The 26,776-nt window shown below is 38.5% G+C and overlaps 1 protein-coding gene across 2 annotated transcripts in view; it reads right to left on the reverse strand.

Annotated features, from left to right (window-relative positions):
- The window catches only part of EEA1 (early endosome antigen 1), a 492,836-nt gene that overhangs the window by 341,760 nt on the left and 124,300 nt on the right, over window positions 1–26,776 (reverse strand). For both annotated transcript variants that reach the window (XM_053226593.1, XM_053226594.1), the window contains one exon: window positions 18,882–19,006. The gene's annotated coding sequence lies outside the window, so the exon portion shown is untranslated. The remainder of the gene's footprint in view (window positions 1–18,881; window positions 19,007–26,776) is intronic.

Here is a 26,776-nt window from a genome sequence, read left to right on the forward strand (position 1 = left end):
TCACACACACACACACACACTCTCTCTCTCCCTCTAAAATAAATTAACATTAAAAAATAGTTCTACATTTGATAATTTTCTTCTGTGATGATTAGCATTCATAAAATCTAAGCTATTCCAGATGACAGATCTACAAACTACTCTTTTGTAGCCTTTGTTACTATTGTAACTCATCACATATTAAGTCTACCTCATTGGTGGAGAGTGGACTCCAGGAAGACATGTCCCTGGCTTTATTCCCAAATGCAGAAGAGAAAGTGTGTCCAATAATTATTTATTGAGTGAATCAATGTTTTCCTTCAATATAGCCCTTTAGCATTATTTGCAACCTATTAGAAATAGTTAATATGGGGTGCCTAGGTGGCTCAGTCAATTAAGCAACCGACTCTTGATTTCGGCTGATGTCATGATCTCATGATTCATGGGTTCAAGCTCCACGTCTGGCTTTGTGCTGACAGCACAGAGCCTGCTTGGGATTTTTTCTCTCCCTCTCTCTCTGCCCCTCCCCTGCTCACTCTCTCTCTCAAAAGTAAATAAACATTAAAAAAAGAAATAGTTAATATATTATAATTATATTATTAGATGTTGCTGTGCTTCAAAATTTGATACTAAGAACTTGCACTATAAAAAGTTTTGCTTAATCCATGTTAATTTATCACAGGAATTTAATATCCCACTGACTTGTGTGTGCCTGTGTTCCCTGTGGAATTTCATTTCTATTAATAAGTTTGTTTACTGGACTACTTTTTGTCCCCAACATTTTGTGTGGTTGGTTTTAAATTTGACACCAGTGGATAGGAAGGACTCAAGTCATTAAGATCTCAAACTGCTTCAGAACATGGTAATTAAGCTCTAAGAAGAATGACCCCAGGACCCATCTGTCCTTAATAAATCCATTCTTGAAAGGAAATTCTTTCTCCTAGTTCTATCAATTTCTCCCAGAAATTCCAGGTATAAATTCCTGAATTATTTTTACCCTGGAATTCTTATTCTTCATCACCTAGGCAGACAAGATTCCTACTAAATTTACACAGATGCTTAACGGGCCATATGCCTGCAGAAAACTGAAAGGACTTTACCTCCTAGGATCTTTTTAATGGTTGCCCCTCAAATGCATGTTTGTTTTACTACTTCCTTTTCTGAACAAGCCTTCTCTCCACATCCATCTCCTACTCCAGATTTTCAGCTGCAGGACTGTAAAGAACAGAGGCTTTCCCAGGTGAGAATTGGCCAATGGCTCAAATCTATGATGTGAGCCCTTAGTCCCTGAAAGGATAAAAGCCCCACTGTCTGTGAGGTTGGATAGAGGGCTCCTCAATGAGCATTCCCGGGAAGTAACTATGCAGATGGGCTAGCTGGTTTTCTCCCACAAACTTTTCTCCCCCAACTTTTTATTTTGAAAATTGTCAAACCTTTAGAAAAGTTGAAGGAACAGTTCATGGATACCTATGAACCTTTCATATAGGTTAAATAGTTAGTATTTTCCATGTTCCAAAGAATATTTTCTTTCTCTTTATACATCTACCTATGGATATAGATGTACACATTTACATCCTATTTGGTGGAACCATTTGAAATCGCAGAAATTGGGTACCTGAGTGGCTCAGTCGGTTGAGCATCCGACCTCAGCTCAGGTCGTGATCCTGTGGGTTCACGCTCTGCACTGGGCTCCATGCTGATGTGTCCTCTCCCTCTCTCTCTGCCCCTCCCCTGTTTGCACTGTCTCTCTAAAATTAATAAACATTAAAAAATTTTTAAGAAATTGCAGAAACTATAATACTTTACCCCTAAATATTTACATGTGTATTACCTGAAAAAAACAAGTATGTTCTCCTACATAGCCACACTACCATTGTCATACCCAAGAAACTTATTATAAAGTGAATAATATTTTATAATATATAGTCCATAGTCAAATTTCTCCAGTTGTCCCATAATATGTTTTATAGTTGGGTTTCTTTCTTTCTTTCCTTTTCTTGTCTTTCTTTCTTTTTCTTTCCTTTCTTTTCTTTATTTCTCTTTCTTTTTCTTTTCTTTCTATCCTTCCTTCTTTCTTCCTTTCTTTCCTCTTTCTTTTTCTTTTTTTTCTTTCCTTTCTTTTTCTTTTTCTTTCCTTTTCTTTTTCTTTTTTTCCCTTCTTTCTTCCTTCCTTCCTTTCCTTTCTCTTTTTTCTTTTCTTTCTTTCTTTCTTTCTTTCTTTCTTTCTTTCTTTCTTTCTTTCTTTCTTTCCTTATTCCTTTCCTTCTTTCTTTCAGGTGGAGGGCTCTCTATACTCATTCAAGGTGCAGGCATTGCATCTGGTTATATATTTATTAGTCTCTTTTAATCTAACTTTACATACTTCCAATCCTGACCTCTTAGTTTCGCTTTGTTTTTCAAGTTTTTTGCAGAGTCCAGGGTAGTTAGATGTCTTGTAGAATGTGCCATATTCTGAATTAATCTGATTGTTTCCTTGTGATTCAATTCCACTTAAGCAATTTTGACAAGAATAATACATTGTGATGCTATTCCCATGAACTTTGAACAAACTCCAGAATAAGGATTTTATCAAGGCCTGAGTGATCAGATTCAAAAGAGTAAGAAAAAAAATGAGATTTAATATATACTGCTTTTAGCAGAAGGGTGAGATGTCCAAAGCAAAATGAAAGAACGAGTATCCAAGATTCATGTCCAAGATTATTATTAACTTCTATATATTTGAAAGGAGCCCTTGTCATGTCAAATCTAACAACCTTTGTGAAATAATCAGAATTGAGATTTGTGCAGGGTCAACCTCTGCCCTAGCAAAGTGGGTAATTACTAATTTGGTGCAATTTCAGGAATGCAGGAGGCCACTCTGTCCCACTCAACTACACTGCCTCTATTGTGTGAGTAATGATTACCATCTACTATTATTAATCATCAAAGCTCTTTAATGAATAGCTACTAAATGTCAGGCCTTATGCTTAGTGTTTTATTGATCTGTATCTTACAACAACCCAATGGCAGAAATTATTATTCCCATGTTATAGATGGGAAACTGAGGCCTAGAGATGCAACTTCATCAAGGGTCCAAGCAGCACACTTGAGATGTTAATCAAAATCTTTCTCACAAACTCAAGTTCTATAATTCTGTGTTTTACCTGGTACTCTTCTATTCACCAGTCTCGCCTCATTCACCAAATAGCTTTGTCTTCTTTCTCTAGATCATACACTGCACTGAGCATCCAATAATAGCATTTTATGCCAATAGGTCCTCCTAGAAATTAAACTATTTTTTTTTAATTTTTAAAATTTTATTTGAGAGAGAGAGCATGTGAACAGGGGAAAGGGATGAAGGGAGAGAGACAGAATCTTAAGTAGGCTCTGTGCTCCATGCTCGGCTCCCCTCCCATGACCCTGGGATCATGACCTGAGCTGAAATCAAGAGTCAGAGGCTCAGCCGACTGAGCCACCCAGGTGCTCCTGGAAATTAAACTATTATCATTTGTGCCATGCCTACTTTGTGCTAGGCTTCTCACTGAAGGCTCCTCACACGTTTCCTCTCCCCAAGAACCACATAAAGAAGGTATATTTTAAGACTGTCCCACGGTCACCAAGCGTGTAAATGGTAGAGTGGAGATCTAACCCATATCTGACTACAGGCCGGAGCTCCCAAACAAGGCATTTTTCTGCCTGGCTATAGGAATAACCTGGCAACCCTGAAAACACAATGGCACACAGACTTGCAAGTAGTAGGAAAGGCCAAAAGGCTGAATCACCGAACTCTAAACTCCTCTACCCCCATGCTGCAACCCCAAAGGAGGTTCCCCAGGACATTCCCTGAAATGGGCCACTGGTTCCTGTGAGCAAATCACTACACAAGACTCCTCCCCTACAGAAAAAAGGTTGGTCCTCCTGTATTCAGCAAGGAACAGGAGCCAAAATACCACTAATGGGAAGAACACACACACACACACACACACACACTCTCTCTCTCTCTCTCTCTCTCTCTCTCTCTCTCTCTCATCTCTATTTGTAATTCCTCCTACACAAATTCTTTGAGATGATTGGGTCTAATAAAAGAAAATATTTCCCTGCAGCTATAGAGAGCAAATGTCCCAAACTAAAACTCAGAATACAGTCTGACTACGATTGCTATACCTATAACAAAGATCTCCCAAGAAACAAACGAACAAATAAACAAAAAATCAGCCAAATGCATCCAACCTATTCTCCAGCCCTTTTATTGGGCAGGAAGTCCAGAAGACCAGGTTGGAGTTATCTCCTGGGGTGCCTGCCTTACTATGTCCTCATCTTTTGACAGCTGTGCCTCATCCATGACCAACCTACCTACCATAGCTGATGGGACCAGTTGTCCCTGTTAGGGAACATTCCCAGAGACTAGAATTCAGGAACTCCTGTGCCTTCCCTTGAGGTTCTAGAACTGATAAGAAATGAAAAGTCAACCTTGGCAGGGAAGAGTGGGAACAAGAAAGCAGGCTCACTGAAAGAGACTGGCACCACCCAAAGGGACTTGTCCCAGCCACAACTCTCAATTTGCCCTTAACACTGCCAAGTGACCCTACCACACATCCCTGGCCTATTTGCCTCTCCATTCCCAAAATGCACATTCTCCCCTCTTCAAACATTAGTCCTCCCATGCCTGCCTACTTCTCATTTGAGCCCTTCAATACATTCCCTATGATGGTCTCACAGACTTCACTTTCACAATTATGCTGCCCCCCCCCCCGCCTTATTCCCATGAACCTACAGTAATTATTGCCCTTCTTTAAAAAATGAAAATCCTTCCTCTTCCACAATCCTTTTCCACCACCACGTCGGTTCCCCTTCAAAGCAAAGGATGTCTCTATTTACTGTCTACACTTTTGAAAAATTTTTAATCTTCTATTCTCTTTTCAGTCCATTGTAGTCATGTTTCCTTCTCAATCATCCCATGAAAGTTGAGAAAGGTCTCAACAGGTTTACTAATGAGTGACCTCTGATTTTGCCAAATCTAAGGATCACCCTCCTAGTTTTCTCTTGAGCTGTCTGCAGCATTCAACAAAGATGAACGTTACCTCCTTTGCAAGATTTACATGGCCCTCCTTTCTCCTAGCTTTCCTTATACTTTGCTGCCTCTTTTTCCATCTGCTTTACTGAATCTACCTTCTTTTGTTCTGCAAATGTCAAGGAAAGAAGAGTGAGGCAGGAAAGGAAGGAAAGCAAATACAATGGTACATTACAGAGCTGGCTTCTGCTTGGGATCAAGCATGACTGATTGCTCTAACTCCCTGGACCATCTTCCAAGAGGCCACATGAGTGAATGCATCTCAGGACTGGCTCCAAAGACAGAAAGAGGGAATAATTTATCCACTGGCTCCCATTCCCCCTTGACCAAGCTTGACTCCATGAGGCGTTAATTCTTCCTCACTTCCCAGTTGCTTTTATACAGTCACTAAGCAGGCTGGCTTCAATACGGAATCCCCTGGGAAACAGGGCTTTTACTTTGTCAGGTGGCACCTACAAAAAGCCAGTGGGAGCCCACACAGAACCAACAACAGAGATAGAACAAATAAGCAAAGGCTCTTGGGTCAGGTGAGTCTGAGAGTGGCTGAAGTAGCTCAGAAGACGTGTCTTATATAATATGTCCGTCCTTTTGGCATGATTCCACACTTGCCCACTGGACATTTCCATGTGAATGTCTAATGTTAAGCTTAACATGCTCAAAAGAGAACTTTTCCTCCCTTCCCACTCAAACATGCTCCTCCTATGCCTTCACTTTTTTGGCCAATAGCATCTTAATCCAACCAGTCGCTAAGCTAAAAATCAAAGAGTTACCATTGGATCTTCTCATTTCCTCACCACCCCCCTACCAGTAGGTCCTGTTGGCTCTAACTACAAAATGTATCCCCAATCCACTCACTTCTCTGTGTCCACACCACAGCCAACCTGCCACAGCCAGAGTGGGCCTTTTTTTTTCTTTTTTACATTTCATTATTAAAAAAAAAAAAAAAAAAAACTTCAAACATGTACAAAAGTAGAAATAATAGTAAATCAAACCCCAATTCAACAAGCATCCAATCATGGCCAATCCTGTTTCATCTCTAATTTTTTTTTATGTTTGTTTATTTATTTTTGAAAGAGAGAGAGCAGGGAAAGGGCAGAGAGAGAGGGAGAGAGAGAATCCCAAGCAGGCTTCATGCTGCCAGCACAGAGCCCAATGTGGGGCTTGAACTGACAACTAACTGCAAGATCATCACCTGAGCTGAAATGAAAAGCCAGCAGCTTAACCAACTGAGCCACCCAGGCACCCCTATCTCTAATTTTAAGGAAAATCTCAGATGTCATATCATTTGATATACAATGATATGGTTTTACATAAGTTTGCATCTCTTCAAAATAGGAACCTTAAAAGAAATAACTACAGAGGCACCTGGGTGGCTCAGTTGGTGGTTCGTGAGTTCGAGACCCACATGGGGCTCTGTGCTGTCAGCTTCAGATCCTCTGTCTCCCTCTCTCTCTGCCCCTCCCCCACTTGTGTGTGTGTGTGTGTGTGTGTGTGTGTGTGTGTTCTCTCTCAAAAATAAACATTCTTAAAATATCTTTTAAAAAAAATAAAGAAAAGAAAAAAAATAACTACATCAAAGAAAGATCAATAAAAATTGCCAACAATTTTTTTAAAACTCTAACTATATAACATTACAGGATGCTCTTTAGAAAGGTAAAGCAGGTTGTGTCACTTCCTTGCTGAAAACCTTTCAGCAGCTTCCCATCATGCTTTGTATAAACAAAGCCAAACTCTTTACTAATGCCCAGAAGGTTTGACCTCACATGACCCCTGCCAATGTCTCTGGTCCCCTTTCCAGCCAGGTTCTCTCCGTCCACTGCATGCTAACCACACTGGCCTTCTTTGTGTTCTGCAAATGCTCCATGCCTGTTCCTCCCTGAGAGCCCTTAGTTGATCTCTCTGCCTAGAAGGCTCATCCCTGTCATCTTCCTACACTTGGCTCCTTCTTGTCATTCAGGTCTCAGCTTACATAGAACTCCTCTTGTCACCAGTCTCAAGTAGCCACGCAGTCATTACAACATAACCCTCTTCTAATTCTCTCCATAGTCCTTTGCCCATGACATTTCTGGTGTGCCTTGGACAGGTTTACACTTATTGTCAACTGAGACTATTAATAGTACCCCGTTGGATCTCAGATGTGGGCAAGCAATTTATGGTCACTGGAATTATAAGAATCTTTTACAGTAAAACCTTGGATTGTTAGTAACTTGTTCTGTGAGTGTTCTGCAAGACAAGCAAACATTTCTAATAAATTTTAACTTGATAAATGAGCGATGTCTTGCAATACGAGTAGTACGTGACAACAAATGTCACATGATCACAAGCTAAGCCAAAGGTTCTCCCCCCCCCCCCCATCCCTCCCTATGGGATTGTGGGTGATTGTCTCCCATGCTTGGATGCTCCGTCTCAGGCCATGGTGTTTGGCAGATATCAGTGATTTTTCAGCCAAGTTGGAAGGTGCCCACAACTGAAACTAGGGTATTTTTTCTCGCTTCAAAGCACCTATGGACAGTCCTTTGTTTTTCCATACAAGAGTAAGCTTAGGAATGCCTTGCTTCATTCTAGGTCAGACTGCCTGCAGATATAGACCCTTTCCTCTGCTGCCTTATTGCCAGTTACATTAAATACAGTATATGACAACAGCTTACTACACTTATTGTCAAGTATACTATAGTCAACATCCGTGTGAGTGTATACAATGGCCCCCATGCAGAAAAAGTCTGAAAAGAAAGGCGGTAAGAAGGAGATGATTATGGTGGAAGTTAAGAAAGAAATCATTGGGAAGTAAGAAAGAGGTATGCGAGTGGCTCAAATTGGAAGATTTCATAAGAAGTCTATGTCGCATCTAGTCTACAGAGGAGGAAGAGAAAAAGGCAGAGGAATCCCTCACTTCAAATGAGCTTAGGGGGATGTGTAAAATGTGAGAAACAGTGCAAAATTTTGTAGAAAAGCACCACCCGAATAAGGCTGTAGCAGTGTGAGCAATGAATCTGTTTCATGACAACGCAGTATCACATTACTTCAAAATCCTAAAAAGGAGGCAAAAACAAGTGTCATTAGATAGGGTCCTTGTTAAAGTTGCACGAAAAGAAAAAGATTCCATTGAGCCAACAGAGAGCAGTGATTTCGTTAGTGATAGTGACGCTGTCCTACACAATAATCCTACTCTCTCTTGTCTCCCTTACACCAGCCACGAAGGTTTTCAAAGGTAAGTGCAAGTTAATTTATTTTTCTTTATATTTTGTATTTTATTTATTTTTTGTATTATATTACAGTATTGTAATCATTTTTATATGAATAATTTTTGGTTGTGAAATGAATCATCTGAATTTCCATTATTTCTTATGGGGAACTTTGCTTTGATATACAAGTGCTTTGGATTACAAGCATGTTTCTGGAACGAATTATGCTCGCAAACCAAGGTTTTACTGTAATTGTTTGACTTTGGCTTATTGTCTATCTCCTCCTACAAGAATATATGCTCCTTAGCATATATTGTCCGTGCCTCTAAGCTCTCATCTAACTATTTCTCCACTGTATCCACAGTGCTTGGCACTAGGGAGGTCTAAAGAAGGCAAGAAAGCAGGCAGGCAGGAAGGCAGGGAGGGAGGGAGCATGGGAGGGAGGGAAGAAGGAAGGAAGGAAGGAAGGAAGGGAAGAAGGGTGGGAGGGAGATCTCAGGCTCTCCAGCTGAGCTTGAGATCTTTCCAGCTCCTGGTTCACATAATTCTTTGTATTCTCTGTCCTAGACTTCTATAATCTTCTATAAATGTTCCTATTTTAGTTAACATAGATAGAATGGGTTCCTGTGACTTATAACCAAGCAATTCCTGAGAGCTGCTAATTTCTTTTAAGAAATTGTTCATTTTTCCCTTGATAGTATACTTTCTTCCCATCAATTATTCTGTTTAATATATTAAAAAAAAAACAACTATTGTAAGAGCCACAGTTATGGATTGAATGATTATATCCCTCCAAAGTTCCTATGGTGAAATCCTAATCCCCAAAGCAATAGTATTAGGAGGTGAGGGCTTCAGGAGATGAGTAGTTTATGAGGGTGGAGCCCTCACGAATGGGATTAGTGCCTGTATAAAAGGGACCTAGTGAGCTCTCCTGTCCCTCCTGCCATGTGAAAACACAACAAGAAGACAGTGGTCTATGAACCAAGAAGAGGGCTCTCACCAGAAACCTAATCTGCCAGCACTGTGATCTTGGACCTCCCAGCCTCCAGAACTGTGAGAAATACATATTTGTTGTTATAAGCCACCCAGTCTATGGTATTCTGTTATGGCAGACAGAGCTGACTAAGATAGCCATCCTTCTAAAACAGGGAAGGTCCACAGAAAGTATTTTCCTTAATCATAAGCCATTGAGAAGTTTGGAATTGCAAACAAGCAGTCTAAATAAAAGTAATCATTTCTACTCCACAGACTACCATAAATATTAGCAGCATTGGCAATAAAACTTCAGGTCCAGATTATACATGGGCCCATTTTTACAAAAACATTTCAGTGGAAGATAGCACATTGTCAAAACAGCAATAAATCATTGAAATAAGACCCAGATTTTTTTTTCACGCAAGCATATAAGAAGCCTGTGTATGCCCATTGCTTTCAAGTTACTCCATTTCAGGAAATTCATGCTTTATTTATTTTTTTTTTTAATTTTTTTTTTCAACGTTTATTTATTTTTGGGACAGAGAGAGACAGAGCATGAACGGGGGAGGGGCAGAGAGAGAGGGAGACACAGAATCGGAAACAGGCTCCAGGCTCTGAGCCATCAGCCCAGAGCCTGACGTGGGGCTTGAACTCACGGACCGCGAGATCGTGACCTGGTTGAAGTCGGACGCTTAACCGACTGCGCCACCCAGGCGCCCCAGGAAATTCATGCTTTAAATAATCATTGTAAAATTAAACCTATTCTGTAAGGGAAAGAATGGTACCAGTCTTCTTTCAGACAGAACAATATAAAAAACAAGCCTTGGTCTTGGTTGTTTTTTGTTGTTTTTTGTTTGTTTGTTTGTTTGTTTGTTTTCCTTTTAATGGGAATGGTGAGGGCTAGGGATTGCCTTGAACTTCAGATGAGAGCTAATGATGGGAATGTGGATTCATTGCATACAATATTGAGAAAAATTTAATAAGCTCCCTTCCCAAGTAATAGCAGCTGTCTCTGCATAAAGAATGAGATAACCAACCACTGGAGGAGATGACAAAGTTCTACTGGAGAAATGTACCCCGGTCCACCTCTCCTTCAACCTCAGATCCACTTTCTTCCCCTGACAAAAAAGGAAAAGTGAGTTTTAGCACTCAAAAAAAAAAAGAGAGGGCATCAGTACAGGCACATACTACACCTTCCTTTAGTAAGCCCACTCTCAGGAGAGGTAAATGCCTTTTCTGTATGAAGTTTATATTTTTCCTCATTTCGTGAATATTTATTGCCCTGATCTGTCATTTGGATATGCAATGGTGAATAAAATAGGCAAACGCCCTGTCTTGTGGAACTAATATTGTCCAAATACCAGCCTATGTCATTTTTCTATTGAGGCAGCATTGCATAGGCGTTATGGTCAGTCAAAGAGCCTGAGTCCAAATCCTGGTTTCACAACTTAGTAGTTCTGTGATCTCAGGCAAGTTACTTAAATTCCCCGTGCCTCAGTTTCCTCTTCTGTAACCTCATAGCTTTGTTAGGAGGTTTAAATGATTAAAGCAATTACTACAGCAATGAACAGTGTAAAGCAATTAGATTAGTACATGACACAGAGTAAGCTATAGATGAGAGTTTACCATTTCTATTATTATTATGGCAAAGGGTGGGATTGATTTGAAACACTTAATCAATGAATTGTTATGCACCCAAACATGCCTGACCAGTTTCCTGGTAGTCAGGCCCTTTTTCCTCCAGACAGGAATTATGAAGTTTCTTATCTGGAAAAACTGAATGGCTCCTGAGAAAAGACCTCCATAGAATCGCATCTGGAAGTTTCCCAGTGTTTGAGCTAACTCCCTGCCAATCACCCTAAAACAACTACCATCAGGCAGTGAGCCCCACCCAGGTCAGAAGCATTCCCCATTCTAATAATAGACAGACCTTTAACAATAGACAGATGCCAAGAAAAACAGATAATGGCATCTCCGGGTAAATAAAGAAAAGACAGGGAACTGAAAAGAACTATAATCTGCTGAAAGATTAAGGAAGATAATTGCATCTATAAAACAGCATCAAAATGCTATGAAAAAAATAACAAAGAACAAGAAAGAGTTCTTGTAAAATTAAAAATAGAATTGCTAAAATTGAAAATTCAATAAAACTTTTATATATAATACATATTTTTTACTTTATTTTCCAACTGTTCTCAATCCTCTCTCCCTCCCCCCAACAGCGGCAGCATAGATTCTAACTTTCCTAACCCATTTTTGTTCCATGTCCCCTGCCCTGGGCTACCCTGGAGGTCTCCTGACCAATAAAGACATCTGTAATCTTAAATCCCATGGCACATGAGGCTGGCAAATATCCAATGAGTGAAGTAAAGATTGAGTGATTGATGGCAGCAGTGAGCTCCCTCCAGTGTCATACCTTTGCCAGCCCCCTTGGCTCAGTTTATGCTGCCCCTTCCTGAATATTCTCTCTCCCTTCTGCATGGAAGAGATTCCTGGCAAAGTTTATGAGTACATGAACATTGGCCTCGGAATTACACAGACCAGGTTTTATATCCAGTCTGTAGTATGAAGTTTCCAGAGAATCATGTGTGTCAGAACACCTGTTGGCTTGTGGTCTTATTGCCACCATCAGCCAAAATGGTGACATCAGTTGTTTTTTTTTTTAATGGTCTTTGTCAATGCTAGTCTGAGAAAATGCTATGTAAAGTGATAATTAGTATTAAATTAATGATAATAATTAAAGGCATACACACACACTAAAATGTAAAAACAAAAGATAAAGATGTATAGTATGAGAGAAAAGATAAAATATATAAAAGATCAATCCAGATCACATATCTGATAAGGGTTTGAGGAAAAAAAAGCAGATGGCATAAAATTATCAAAAAAAAGAACTCAAAAAATTTTCCGAGAGCTTGAAGAACATGAATTTTCAGAGTGAGAGAATTTAGCATGAAAGAAAAAAGCTAGACCAAAAACAGCATCATGAAATTCCAGAACACCAGACACAAAGAGAAGAAATGTAATCCTTACCTCACACCATACACCAAAATTGATGCCAGGTGGATTATAGATTTAAGTATGTAAGTTAAAACGTAAAATCCTTTAGGAAAGAATACAGCATAATGTCTTTATATCCTTATGATAGAGAAGTATTTTTTTAAATAAGTCACCGAGTGTACAACTTATTTAAAAAATGACACATTTGACTACTTTAAATATATAATTTCTGTCTCATCAGAGGAGACTGTATCAAAGGCTGCCTAGTTGTTCACTCGTCCTTTTGTGTTTACTTCTTGTACACATAGTCAGACTGCATTTCTCAGCCTTGTCAGCAACAAGATGTAGCCATGTGACTGCATACTGGTCAATGAAATGCATTCATTCAGGACAAGATACCCTCCGTCACTTTGAATATAACTGGTTTATGATATTTTCAGTATTTCTGAGGGCTTTAGGCTCAGCATGGAGATAGAGGCAGCAGAGAGGCAATACTGCTTTGTGGTTAAGGACACCACTCTACAGTCTCTCTGTTCTGCCAGCTACTGGCTGTATGATCTTGGGCAAGTTACCTCAGTTTTCTGTGGCTCATTTCCCTCATTATAAAATGTGGGGCATGACAAGGACAGGGCCTACCACATGTAGGCATTGTAAAGTTTCAATAATACATAGTAAGTGTTCAGATATCTTCTACTACATTTTTTAAAGAAGATTTAATCCACAATGTGAGTGCCAAAATGGTAGGGAAATAGTTATCAAAGCACTTAGATGACTTTTTCTCTGTCCAGTGAGGTACCTGACACATAATGAGTGCTCAACAAACATTTTTTAATGAACAAGTAAATGAATCTGAGAGTAAGTAACAGTGAGAAATTTACTTACACAGGATAAGCACGAGCCCCTCAGCACTATTCAGCAATATTTGCAGTGTTTCTCAATCCCAGTTCACATTAGAATCACTTGGGAGCTTTATTTTTCTTTTTTCTTTTTTTTTTTTTTTACCTTCTATAATTTATTTATTTTTTATAATTTACATCCAAGTGTAGCACATGGTGTAACAATGATTCCAGGAGTCGATTCCTTAAGCCCCTTACCCATTTAGCCCATCCCTCTCTCCCACAACCCCTCCAGCAACTCTCTGTTTGTTCTCTATATTTAAGAGTCTCTTGTGTTTTTGTCCCCCTCCCTGTTTTTATATTATTTTTGCTTCCCTTCCCTTAGGTTCACCTGTTTTGTATCTTAAAGTTCTCATATGAGTGAAGTCATATGATATTTGTCTTTCTCTGACTGACTTATTTAGCTTAGCATAATATAATCTAATTCCATCCACATAGTCGCAAATGGCAAGATTTCATTCTTTTGATTGCCAAGTAATACTCCATTGTGTGTGTGTGTGTGTGTGTGTGTGTGTGTGTATACATATATATACCACATCTTCTTTATCCATTCATCCATCGATGGACATTTGGGCTCTTTCCATACTTTGACTATTGTCAATAGTGCTTCTATAAACATTGGGGTGCATGTGTCCCTTCAAAACAGCATACCTGTATCCCTTGGATAAATACCTAGTAGTGCAATTGCTGGGTCATAGGATAGTTCTATTATTTAATTTTTTAATTATTTGAGGAGCCTCCATACTGTTTTCCAGAGTGGCTGCACCAGTTTGCATTCTCACCAGCAATGCAAAAGAGATCCTCTTTCTCACTTGGGAGCTTTCTTAAACCATTAGTGACTGAACCCTGTCCACAATCTCAACTGAATTGGCAACTCTAGGATAGGAAACAAGCATTGGTATTTTTTTTAATCAGGTGATTCTATGGTGCACTAGGTTCAGAATGACTGCTATTACTAATTGTGAGCTGACTCCTTTCCTATTCCCCAAGGTAACTGTTCCAAAACTCCCTTATTTCTTTAGGCTCCCAATTCTACCCCTGATCTTCTTATTCTTGGCAAATGGATATTCTTCATTTTCTCTTGTACCTCATCTTTTACTCTATTCTTCCTTGTTCTTCCTATTTCAGGAGAATATGTGTATCCTTAGACTCATTCACTGCCTCCATTTTGCAGTGATATGTGACATAGAGTGGACCATGCATCCATCCACTATCCAACTAGACAGTGACCTTCCCAAAGGCAGGGTTCATTCATTTTTGTACTCTCATTGTGAAGAAAGGTGGTGGCATACTCCCTCAGGGGTCAGGGAAGAAAAGCTGATGTCCAGCATATAGCAGGCACTTCATAAACATCACTGAATGGGGAGGTGGGGCCTTTACCTGGGCCTTGAAGGATCAGTAGGAATCAAAAAAGAAAAGGGGAAATTTTATAAGGGCATAGAAAATAAAAACTAAGATAAGGAATTCAGAAGAGCAGCATTTAACTCTTCCTAGAACTTTCTAGAAACTATCATCATTACACTTCAACCACACATACAAATAACTACTACTTCACACCAAAATTCCTCTGGTTGCAAATAAAATATGGCTTTTGAAAGTACTCTGTCAAGTATAAAAGACAATATAAATGAAAGAATGCTATTAAAAGAAAAAGGACACACTGGAAAGAGAAATCTGCAAAAAAACATCATTTTGTTTCAACAAGGAGATGCAAATGCAACTCCCTCTCTTGCTCCTCTATGTCTATATCTGTAAAATGGAGACAATAATAATCCCTCCCTTCATAGGATTGATGAGATGTTTAAATGGGTTAATAAATATGAAGAACATAGAATAGTGTCTAGCATATCATAAGCACAATAAATTGTTAGTTTTTAAATAATGTTGTAGACAAAATTCCATTATAATATGCTAAAGATCATTACAGCTATTCACTTCTAAATAGCAGAATCCAACTGTAATGAAACTGTCAAGGAGGCTTGGAAACTCATGGCTCTCAAGTTACCCTTACAGCCCCTGTTGCTAGGGAAACTATCAACTTTTCCTCATAGATGTTATCTTCCCAGCCTTCACTCATTGTCCCTTTCCTCCACAGTCCTGAACCTCAAGGGACAAAAGAGGCTGCCTTGGATGGACCTGTTATTCCACATGTCCTGCCTTCTCTCCCTGGTCCTTTTGGCAACCCTGAGTAATATCACCAGGGGTTTGTCTAATTTTGTTAGTTTTCTTAAAGAAGTAAGTTGCCATGATTGATCACTTTTATCTTTGTCTTCTATCTTCTCGATGGCTATTTCTTTTTTTAAATTACTGAAGTGTAATTTACATATGGTAAACTTTGCCCTTCTCAGTGCAGTCCTATGAGTTTTAGGAAATATGTACAATCGTGTAACCACCACCATGAAGATATACAGCATTGCAATGATCTCAAAACGTCCCCTTATGTCCCTTTGTTGTCTCCATTTTCTGTTTTCTGCCTTTTCCAGAAAGTCATATAAATGGCATCAGATGGTATGATTTTGAGCTTTTTGAATCTCATTTCTTTTACTCAGAATAACAATTGGAGATTCATCCATATTGTTGCATGTATCAGAAGTTAGTTCCTTTTTATTGCTCAGTGGTTTCATTGTTTGGATGAACTATAGTTTGTTTATCCATTAACCAGATGAAGGACATCAGGGTTATTTACAGTTTTTGGTGCTTAAGAATAAAGTTGCTATAAACATTTGCATGTAGGTTTTTGAATGAATATGTTTTCAATACACTTAGGTAAGTACCTAAAAGTAGGATTACTGGGTCATACAATAAGTGTATATTAACTGTGAAACTGTTTTCTAAAGTGGCTATACATTTTGCATTCCCACCAACAATGGATGAGAGTTCCAATTGCTCTGTACCTTCATCAGCATATGACAATTGTTATATTTTATTTTACTTTATTTTATTTTATTTTATTTTTATTTTTATTTTCAGCCACTCTTTTATGTGGATAGCATCTCACTATGGTTTTAATTTGCATTTCTCCAATGACGCTGAGCATCTTTTCATGTGCTTATTGGGCATTTGTAGATTTTTAAAGTTTTTTTTCAAGTCATTTGTCCATTTTTTAAATTCTGGGGTTTTTTTTCCTTATTTTTGAGCTTTGGGAGTTCTTTATGTATTCTAGATACAAGGCCTAAGTCACATATGGACTTCCTGCTTAGTTTTTTATCCTCTCAAGGGGCTACATCTGATATTTTTGAGATGCTAATTGAGATGGTCCTTAGCCCATAGCCACTAGTCACAGGGGAGGCAGATGTTTATAGAAGAAGACAGGGAAGGCTTGATTGTATAGTAACCCAGAGATTTTCACTCTGTTCATTCTGTTCCATACAAGTTAGAACAATACCGAGGGTCTTTGGTAAGAGGGAAGAAAGACACAAAATAACACAAACATTTTCTAAAAGTGGGCCAAAGCCAGTAAGGGAAGAGTTAACTTGGTAGCTATTTCACTTTAAGATTGAATCAGGAGGTACCATTTTCATTTTGCCCTTACTCTTTAGAGTAAGGACACCCCCACCCTACTTCCCTTCTCTCCAGCTCCAATAGGACCCATCTGACTGGCTGAGCACCTGAGCCAGAAATCAGAAAGGAGAAAGAGGTTGGTCCTGAGAGAAGGAGAGCATGGAAAAAGGAGAAGAGTTCCTTGATGCCCATTAGGGAGACTCAGTGTGTACTGAGCAATGGCTTTCCATATTGCAATATCATTTGGACTCCCAGTGTACATTTGATAGAAAGGTTTTTATGTAGGAAAGGTTTAGAGATGGTAATCTCTTTGGGATTGCTGGAGGATCAGCATGGAGCAGGAGTATTGCAGGATTATAGGAGGATTGCTGGAACATGAAGCTATGTTTTCAAAGTTCTTCACAAAGCATAGTAGATATAAATTCTCCACATTAAAGAAGAGAGCAAAAGTTAAGCTTTCTTCTAACACACTGCAACATCCCACCTTCTAGCCATTAAGGAAGAGTTAGGAAGAGTATGAGCCCAACTCCATATTTGTGTTTCTACTATTCATTTTACACAAAGGAAAGATAGACAGATGATAGGTAGGTAGGTAGGTAGATAGATAATAGATAGGGAACTACAGGCTTTCAACTCTTAATCATATAATCCTAGGATTTCTGACTCTGTATTAAATATTTGACCTGAGAATATGTTATGATTCTGAAGCACTCATAGCATCTAAGAAATTAAAAAAGACAACTTCAAATTGCCTGACTTTTCTATGGCAAATGTAAGTAGTCAATCTACTTTGATTTCCTTTCTCTTATGTCAAAACAAACAATTAAACCCTAAAACCAGAAGTGTAAATTCCTGTTGGCACAAATGATACCAAATGTGCCCCAGTAAGTCACTAAATATCTTGACCTCTACAGCTCTTCTGTTGATCTCTATACTTTGGATTGAGTATTTCCCTAATTATCTGTATTTATGTAGGTCTGTTCCACATCATGGCACCCTGTGTAAGATGAGTGGTTCTGAAAATATATCACCATGGATCATCGGTTATAATGAGAAGTAGATTAACCCAGGGGCGTGCCATTGAATGATCTGCCAAAGGCACAGTTGACAAAGTCCTCATCAGTCAGTAGTGATATAAATACCATCCTCCTCAGTGGATCATTTGCAATGTGTCTCTCAGAGCTAAATCAGCTCTCTAATTGCAACATCAGTTATGGGCCCTGCTCAGTGATGAGAGGGGCAAAGATATGAGGATGTTCTCAGCCGAGGCTATTTATACATGCCACGTAGTCCTTAATTATCTAGTAGGGTGGGGATGGGAAGAGGCAGAAAGTTGACATATTCTAAAAATTGAATCTACCCACCCCCTCTATATACTATTCCCACACGAGAGAAAATTCTAGGTACTTCCTTTCTAAGGAAAAAAAAAAATAATAAGGTAAGAAATTCAAATCCTATGAGGATGCATGTAGTCTACCCAGTTGTCAACTGGTATTTCACTGCTGATATTCTTTTTAATTAAATGAATTCAAGTTTTATAAGCCCAAAATCAAATGATCAGTCTTGGTAGAATATTCCTTTTACCCTTCAAAGTGAAAGTTGTAGAATAAAACATTTATTTGGTTATTTTAGAACTTTGGTCAATAAAAAATCCAGACTTCATTATGAAAACTTCCTGGAACATAACATAGCAATCATTAATTACATATTCATAAATTAATATATTAAATGCCAGAGATTCAAAAATACAGTACAGGCAAAAATATAGCACAGGAAGAATATCAAATATAAGGTAAATATGGGAAGATATAGCTATAATAATGACTACATTTATTTAATGTTTTACCTATATTATCTCAGTAAATTCTTCCTACAACTCAATAACAGACATATTATTATCCTCATGTTACTGATAAGGAAACTATGGCTCAGAAGGTTAATTGATGCAAGTCACATACCATAAAGTGGGGTATCAAGATTCAAATTTTCATCTCCGGTCTTTACCCTAAAACATAACTCTTTATTCTACGTATTTATATCAACCTGAGAGCCTTTCTTACACATCCTGCTTCCCAATAATGTTAACTGACCTATTTTTGACTTTTCAAGGCAATTACTCTCCCTCATAGCTCTCCTTCATGCATCTTTAAGCCGTGAATTCACTGTGAACAGTTGAACGTTCTACTTATACCTCAACTCAAATCCAATAATGAGATCATGATTGATCCAGCTTCTCTGCATGAGCAAAGATTTTGCACCATGCCCCCTCAAAACAGAGTAATTGCCCATGGTCAGTACCTGGTCTTGCTCCAATGAGCTGGTGGCTGGGAGGGCAGGAGCAGCAGGAGGGAGCCCCAACCTGTTAGTAGAGGCTGTCAGCCGGCATGTTCCCCTCCACAGAGGCTGCAGAAACTTGGATTGACCTGGGTAATACAAATATGGTGAAAGGATTCAGAAAATACCACTGTGAAGAGTTTTCTTTTCTGAACTTCCCCCATCTGCCTAAAAGCAGAGCCTCACCCAAAGAATTAAGCTGTCCTAAGTGCCCTTCTATCACCAGAGATCAGCACCAGGATAAGAAATCACCTAAATAGACATTGTTGCTAAGCTGTTACATCTATCTATTCTTCTAAGGGCCCATTTATCTTCCCTAAAAGTCTTTTATTTTCCCCTACATGCCCTTTTCCCCCTCTTCTGACCCTATGATGATGGTATATAAGCCCCAAATTCTAACCACTTCCTTGATTCACATTTTTCTGTGAATTCCCATGCACATAGATAAATAAAAAAATCTGTTTTTTCCTCTTATTAATCTGTCTCTTGTCATTTTAATTCATAGACACCAAACCCTGAACCAAAGACAGTAGAGGAAAAGTTTTGCCACCACAATGCAATAGTTTGAAACCATCAAAAAATACTGTAAAAGAATATTTAATGACATGGAAAAAATCCACTATTTTCTAAGTTAAAAAGTTTGGGTTACCAAACTCAAATGTAGCATCGGATCTCATTTATATAAATATGTATGTTTGCATACATGCACTGAAAGTCTAAAAGAATGTTCACTAAATTGTTAACACAATTACCTTGAGGAAAAAGAGAAATTTTAACTCTTCTTGCTATTCTATTTTGTACTATTCAAGCCTGTAATAATAATAAATTTATATTACTTTTAATATTGAAAATATGCAGGGGTGCCTGGGTGACTCAGTCGGTTATGCATCAGACTTCAGCTCAGGTCATGATCTTGCAGTTCATGTGTTTGAGACCCATGTCAGGCTCTATGCTGACTGCTCAAAGCCTGGAGTCTGCTTCAGATTCTGTGTCTCCCTCTCTCTCTGCCCCTCCCCAGTTTCTGCTCTCTCTCTCTCAAAAATAAAAATAATAAAAACATTTTTAAAAATATCGAAAATATGCAAATATATTTTAAAATATGCAAATATGAAAAATAAGAATTGATGCATACATTTGCAAAAGCCATATTATTTTTAAGATTCATCCTAAAAAATCAAGATGAACTTAAAAATTAACCTATGAAAAAATATTCATTGTTGTATTCGCAAAATAAAATTGCGAAGACAAAGTCCCATAATACAACATTAAACAAATAAAGTGGTACCCATAAAACTGATATTTTACTTTTTAAATTTTTTTAACAATTTTTAAAATTTAAATCCAAATTAGTTAGCATATAGTATAATAATGATTTCAGGAATAGAATTTAGTAATTCATCACTTACATATAACACCTAGTGCTCATCCCAACAAGGGCCCTCCTTAATGTCCATCGCCCCACCCAACACCCACCAGCAACCCTCAGTTTGTTCTCTATATTTAAGAGTCTCTTATGGTTTGTCTCCCTCTCTGTTTTTACCTTATTTTTGTTTCCCTTTCCCTATGTACCTCTGTTTTGTTCCTTAAATTCCACATATGAGTGAAATCATATGATATGTCTTTTTCTGACTGACCTATTTTGCATAGCATATACACTCTAGTTCCATCCATGTTGTTGCAAATGGCAAGATTTCACTCTTTTTGATCACCACAGAATATTCCATTGTATATATATATACCACATCTTCTTTATCCGTTCATCAGTCGAAGGACATTTGGGCTCTTTCCATACTTTGGCTATTGTTGATAGTGCTGCTATAAACATTGGGGTTCACGTGTCCCTCAGATCAGCACTCCTGTATCCTTTGGATAGATTCCTAGTAGTGCAATTTCTGGGTCACAGGGTAGTTCTATTTTTAATTATTTGAGGAACCTCCATACTATTTTCCAGAGTGGTTGCACCAGTTTGCATTCCCACCAGCAGTGCAAAAGGGTTCCTCTTTCTCCTCATCCTCGCAAACATCTGTTGTTGCCTGAGTTGTTAATGTTAGCCATTCTGACAGGTGTGAGGCAGTATCTCATTTTGATTTTGATTTGTATTTCCTTGATGATGAGTGATGTTGAGCATCTTTTCATGTGTCCTTTGGACATTTGGATGTCTTCTCTGGAAAAATGTTTATTCATGTCTTCTGCCCATCTCTTTTGTTTTTCGGGTGTTGAGTTTGAAAAGTTCTAGATTTTGGATACTAACCCTTTATCAGATATGTCATTTGCAAATATCTTCTCCCATTCCATAGGCTGACTTTTATTTTTGTTGATTGTTTCCTTTCTGTGCAGAAGCTTTTTATCTTGATCAAGTCCCAATAGTTAGTTTTCGCTTTTGTTTCCCTTACCTCTGGAGACATGTCAAGTAAGAAGTTGCTGCAGCCAAGGTCAAAAAGGTTGTTGCCTGTTCTCTCCTCTAGGATTTTGATGGCTTCCTGCCTTATGTTAGGTTTTTCATCCATTTTGAGTTTATTTTTGTGTGTGGTGTAAAAAAGTGGTCCAGGTTTGTTCTTCTGCATGTCGCTGTCCATCTTTCCCAATACCATTTGCTGAAGAGACTGTCTTTTTTCCATTGGATAGTCTTTCCTGCTTTGTCAAAGATTAGTTGGCCATATGTTTGTGGGTCCATTTCTGGGTTCTCTATTCTGTTCCATTGATCTATGTGTCTGTTTTTGTGCCAATACCATACTGTCTTGATGATTACAGCTTTGTAATACAGCTTGAAGTCTGGAGTTGTGATGCCTCCAGCTTTGGTTTTCTTTTTCAACATTACTTTGGCTATTTGGGGTCTTTTGTGGTTCCATACAAATTTTAGAATTGTTTTTTCTAGCTCTGTGAAGAATGCTGGTGATATTTTGATATGGATTGCACTGAACATGTAAATTGCTTTGGGTAGTGTTGACATTTTAACAATATTTATTCTTCCAATCCATGAACATGGAATATTTTTCCATTTTTTTTGTGTTCTTCAATTTCTTTCATAATGAGCTTTCTATACTTTTCAGTATATAGATTTTTCACCTCTTTGGTTAGGTTTATTCCTAGGTATTTTACAATTTTTGATGCATTTGCAAATGGGATTGAATCCTTGATTTCTTTTTCTGCTGCTTCATTATTGATGTATAGAAACACAACCAATTTCTGTACACTTATTTTATGACCTGAGACTTTGCTGAATTCATGTATCAGTTCTAGCAATTTTTGGGTGGAGCTTTTTGGGTTTTCTACATAGAGTATCATGTCATCTGTGAAGAATGAAAGTTTGACTTCCTCCTTGCCAATTTGGATGCCTTTTATTTCTTTTTGTTGTTTGATTGCTGAGTCTAAGGCTTCCAACACTATGTTGAATAACAGTGGTGAGAGTGGACATCCATGATGTATTCCTAACCTTAGGAGGAAAGTTCTGTTTTCTTTCATTGAGGATGATTTTTCATATATGTCCTTTATGATCTTGAGGTATGTTCCTTCTATCCTTACTTTCTTGAGGGTTTTTATTAAGAAAGGATGCTGTATTTTGTCAAATGTTTTTTTCTACAAAAACTGATGTTTTTCTATCATAAATATTATTTCATGAGAAAAGATATGGTATATAAATGTGTATATAACATACAAATTGGGGGGGAAAGTCACAAAATAATAAATTATAGCATGACTTGTTTGATAAATTAAAATGTGCACAAAATATATTTATGTCCAGAAAAATAATCAGGAAGAATTTAACAAAAAGTGGATGGGAACAGATGGTTTCCATTTCTATATTTTTATGTCTATTTTTTTATTATCCTACAATGAACCTACATTGATACGTACCTCTTACAAATAGAAGTTAGGGTTCTTGGTTTTATTTGGGGTTTCTATTTTGTTTCTTGTAAATATTGATGGCTTTGACTGGAATTTAGGACTTTTCTTCATTCTTTGCCATCTCACTTGAGGCTGCTTAGAGCCCATGGAGAAGAGCATAAGTTTTTAAGGTTGTATAGTCATGACACAAAACAGACTAGATTAATAAGCATATATTTTAACACAGAAAGCAGAGGCAATTTCTTGATCTCCATATGAAGTTTTCTTATTGGGTATTATTCATTCATCATTCAGTGGCAGGTTGTCCCCAGAGGTTGGTGCTACTCTGACACTGCCCCTACAAAGTCCTATGCTCCTCAGAACCACAATAACAAAATTTCTTTGAGAATTTGTTGCAGAATGGCAGCATACTGGAGAGTAATGGAGAGGCAGATGAACATTCTAATGCAGTCCATTATTTCACAGTAGCTGTAATCTGAAAATCATCCTTATAAATATCATCGTCTTCCTCAAAATATTAAAAATAGATTTACCATGTAATCTAGCAATTCCACTTCTGGGTATATACCCAAACAACTGAAAGCAGAGACTTGGACAGATATTTGTACATCCACATCCATAGTGGCATTTTTCACAATAGCCAAAAGGTAGAAGCAACCCAAGTGTCCACCCACAGATTAATGTACATGTGTGTATGTGTGATGAAAAAGTATTCCATACTGTGGGTCTTGGGCAAAATTGTTTGAAAGCCTCTGCATTAAATCATATGTCCAGATATGGGAATTTGAAAAAACAGTATAAATTATAAATTAATTTTTATTAATATATATCTAATAGTAATCAGCAAAATCAGCAAAACATGGTGGCATGCAAGCCCTTAGAGTTCCTACTTTACTACTTCCCTTTTCTGAAGCATATTTCTTTCTGAATTCACTTCAACACCTTCACAGTCTCCACAGGATTTCCAACTCTCTAGTCCCTTTGTGATAATTACGTTTAGACATATACTTGAAATCTAAGTAGTAAAGGATATGTTTAGTCAATAAATAGTAAATTTCTCAGGGCACCTGGGTGGCTCAGTAGGTTGAGGGTTGGACTCTTGATAGCAGTTCAGGTCATGATCTCACGGTTGGTGAGATCAAGCCCTCTGCATCAGGCTCCATGATGACAGCTCAGAGCCTGCTTGGGATTCTCTCTCTCTCCCTCTCTCTCAAAGAGCCTACTTGGGAGTCTCTCTCTCCCTCCCCTCTCCCCACTTGAAATAAATAAATACACTTAAAAAAATTTTTTAGGGGCGCCTGGGTGACTCAGTCAGCTGAGCAACCGACTTCGGCTCAGGTCATGATCTCACGGTCTGTGGGTTCGAGCCCCGCATCGGGCTCTGTGCTGACACCTCAGAGCCTGGAGCCTGCTTTGGATTCTGGGCCTCCCTCTCTCTCTGCCCCTTCCCCGCTGATGCTCTGTCTCTCTCTGTGTCAGAAATAAACATTTAAAAATTTTTTTTAATTTTTTTAAAGATTTAAAACATAAATAAATAAATAGTAGATTTCCTGAATATTTTATTCTACTTAAGCAAAGAAAGATTTTCCTTACCCCACTAGCACTTCAAATTTTCAAGCTTGGTTGCTGAAAAATCTTATCTTTTCCATTTCTTGACCCTTGACAAAGGTCAAGAAGAAGCCCAGTATGGACAATGTTGGAGGTCAGCCCAGGCTGAAGTGGACAGCCAACTGACACCGAGTAGAATGATGAACAATCATGTTAAAACCTGATTTTCTAAGAGAAGCCAAAAATTTCTATTTTTACATGAAATGTCCTGTTTTTAAATGTTTGCAACCAATTCAAAATAATTTTAGGCACTTTAAAGGACAAATAAGGAGCACCTGGGTAGCTCAGTCAGTTAAGCCTCCTATTCTTGATTTCTACTTGGGTCATGATCTCACGATTAATGAGATTGAACCCTGCATCTGGCTCTGCACTGAGCATGGAGCCTGCCTAAGATTCTCTCCCTCTTCCTTTGCCCCTCCCCTGCTCACTCTCACTCTTGCCCTCTCTCTCAAAGAATAATAATAATAATAATAATGGACAAATAAAATGTATCTGCAAGCAGCCCAGTTTATGACCACTTGTTTCAGAAGTCCACCAGATAAGGGTTAACAATTACTCTTCAGAGCCTCCCTAACTTCACCCCATCCTCACTTCCACCCATCCCTTACCCTGGAATTAACTGTTCTTTGATCTGATTTATTAGAGCAATTTGTACATATCTTTATAGTGCTCAGTACATTTGGTGATAGTTTCATTGTTGTTGTTTTTACCCACCCATCCGCCTTGCTAAAGATAACTATCATTTAATGTTGAACCCTGAGATTTGTGCTGTCAGAATTTGAGGAAATCCATTTGAGGCCCACTCTGACAAAACACAACTTTGGTTGAATCACTTGAACTCTTTAGGCTCGGTTTTCACATCTAAAATGTGAGTTAATAATAATCATGTATAAAATGGGGCTGTATTACTAGCTATGGCAATGAAGATACAGTGAAGTATCAGCAGTCCAACCTTTCCAGAAGCCTTGAGTGTAGAGGGATTTTTTAAAATAATTATGATAATAGGTGGAATATTGAGTGCTTACATGTGCCAGGCACTTCCTAGATGCTTTATATGGTCTCCAAATCTTCACGACAATTCTAAGTTGCTTATCATTATTTGCATGTTAGCTGTAAAGAAAATAAGGCTCGAGGCAGCTGAATAGCACTTCTACTAAGGGGCAGATCTGGAACTGATTTGCTCTACTTCAAAGCTACTATCCTGAGCATGCCCATAACTTGCAACAGTGTAAAGTCTCGGAATGGGGTCATTCCTTTAATTTCTTTGGTTCCTAAGGCAATAAGATGGACTTACACTCTCGTGTCTTTTATATTCTCTTTGCAGAGATGCATGTTTGCATTTGTTTATGAAAAAACATATCCAGAGGCAGTGGCTAGACTGGATGGATGGTTGACTGTGAGGACACAGAAAGGGGTTGGCCAGAGATTGATTTTAAACAGATTTCTCTAAGGACACCGAGTTTGAAAAAAGTTCTCAACAAGGACAGGAGAGGGCTGAGCAGATGTGGAACAGGAGTTGCTTGTGCCTCCTGGACCCCCATCCCCACCTATCCCAGCTGTGGACAGTAGGACTACAGATGCTGTGTCACCAGCCAGGCAAGAACTGAGGCCAAGGTGACAACTGTCCAGGAAAAGGTGGAGACTGCTCAAACTTCTGGCAAGTCCTTTATCTTGGTGATGGCAAGTCTTGCCTTTCATCGTGGAAAGGTAAATACAGGAACCTAATAGACGGTTCTCAGCTAATGAGGGTTTGCTTTAACTAACGAAGTTCTCACTCTGTTCTTATTTAAAGAGTAAGCCCTGGTGAGTAGTTGGTGTTTCTCTTGTACATTTTAAAAGGCCTTACCAGTATTATTCCCAAAGGAGGGGGTGGCACCATTCTGAACATAGTTTTTATCACATAGCCATTGTAAGTCCCTACCATTTATTTCTAAGTAACTGTATACGAGAAAAGGAAATAAAACACTCCCAGAGACCTTTACAAATTCAGATAAACTTGTCTGGGGCTTTTGGTGATTTAGTTGGTGAAAAGCTGTTTTCACAATCCAGAGCAATGATATATGAATACAATGGTATGCCCACAATAACCTGGGAAGGTTTTAGGCAGATGACCTAGCTGAGGAAAAGCCAGCTCTTGTATCCAAGTTTCTATTTTCTAAAGATAGAAATAGTTGAGGAGGGAGGGTCCTGCAGGGACATTTTGAGCAATGTTAAGGAGATAAAAATGACAAGAGCCAGATTAAACCAGATTAAACCAGATGAGAATAGCAGGTGGGACTTCAAAGGGTGCCAGGGCGAAGAAGAAAGAATGTCCTCAGTCATAGGGCATGAGGTCAAAGGGACACCATGGGGTGGCCTGTTGGCCAGCGTTTGGTGTTCCACAGAAAAAGCATGGGTTATTCCAA

Source organism: Acinonyx jubatus, chromosome B4, assembly GCF_027475565.1.
Source record: "Acinonyx jubatus isolate Ajub_Pintada_27869175 chromosome B4, VMU_Ajub_asm_v1.0, whole genome shotgun sequence".
Taxonomy (NCBI): domain Eukaryota; kingdom Metazoa; phylum Chordata; class Mammalia; order Carnivora; family Felidae; genus Acinonyx; species Acinonyx jubatus.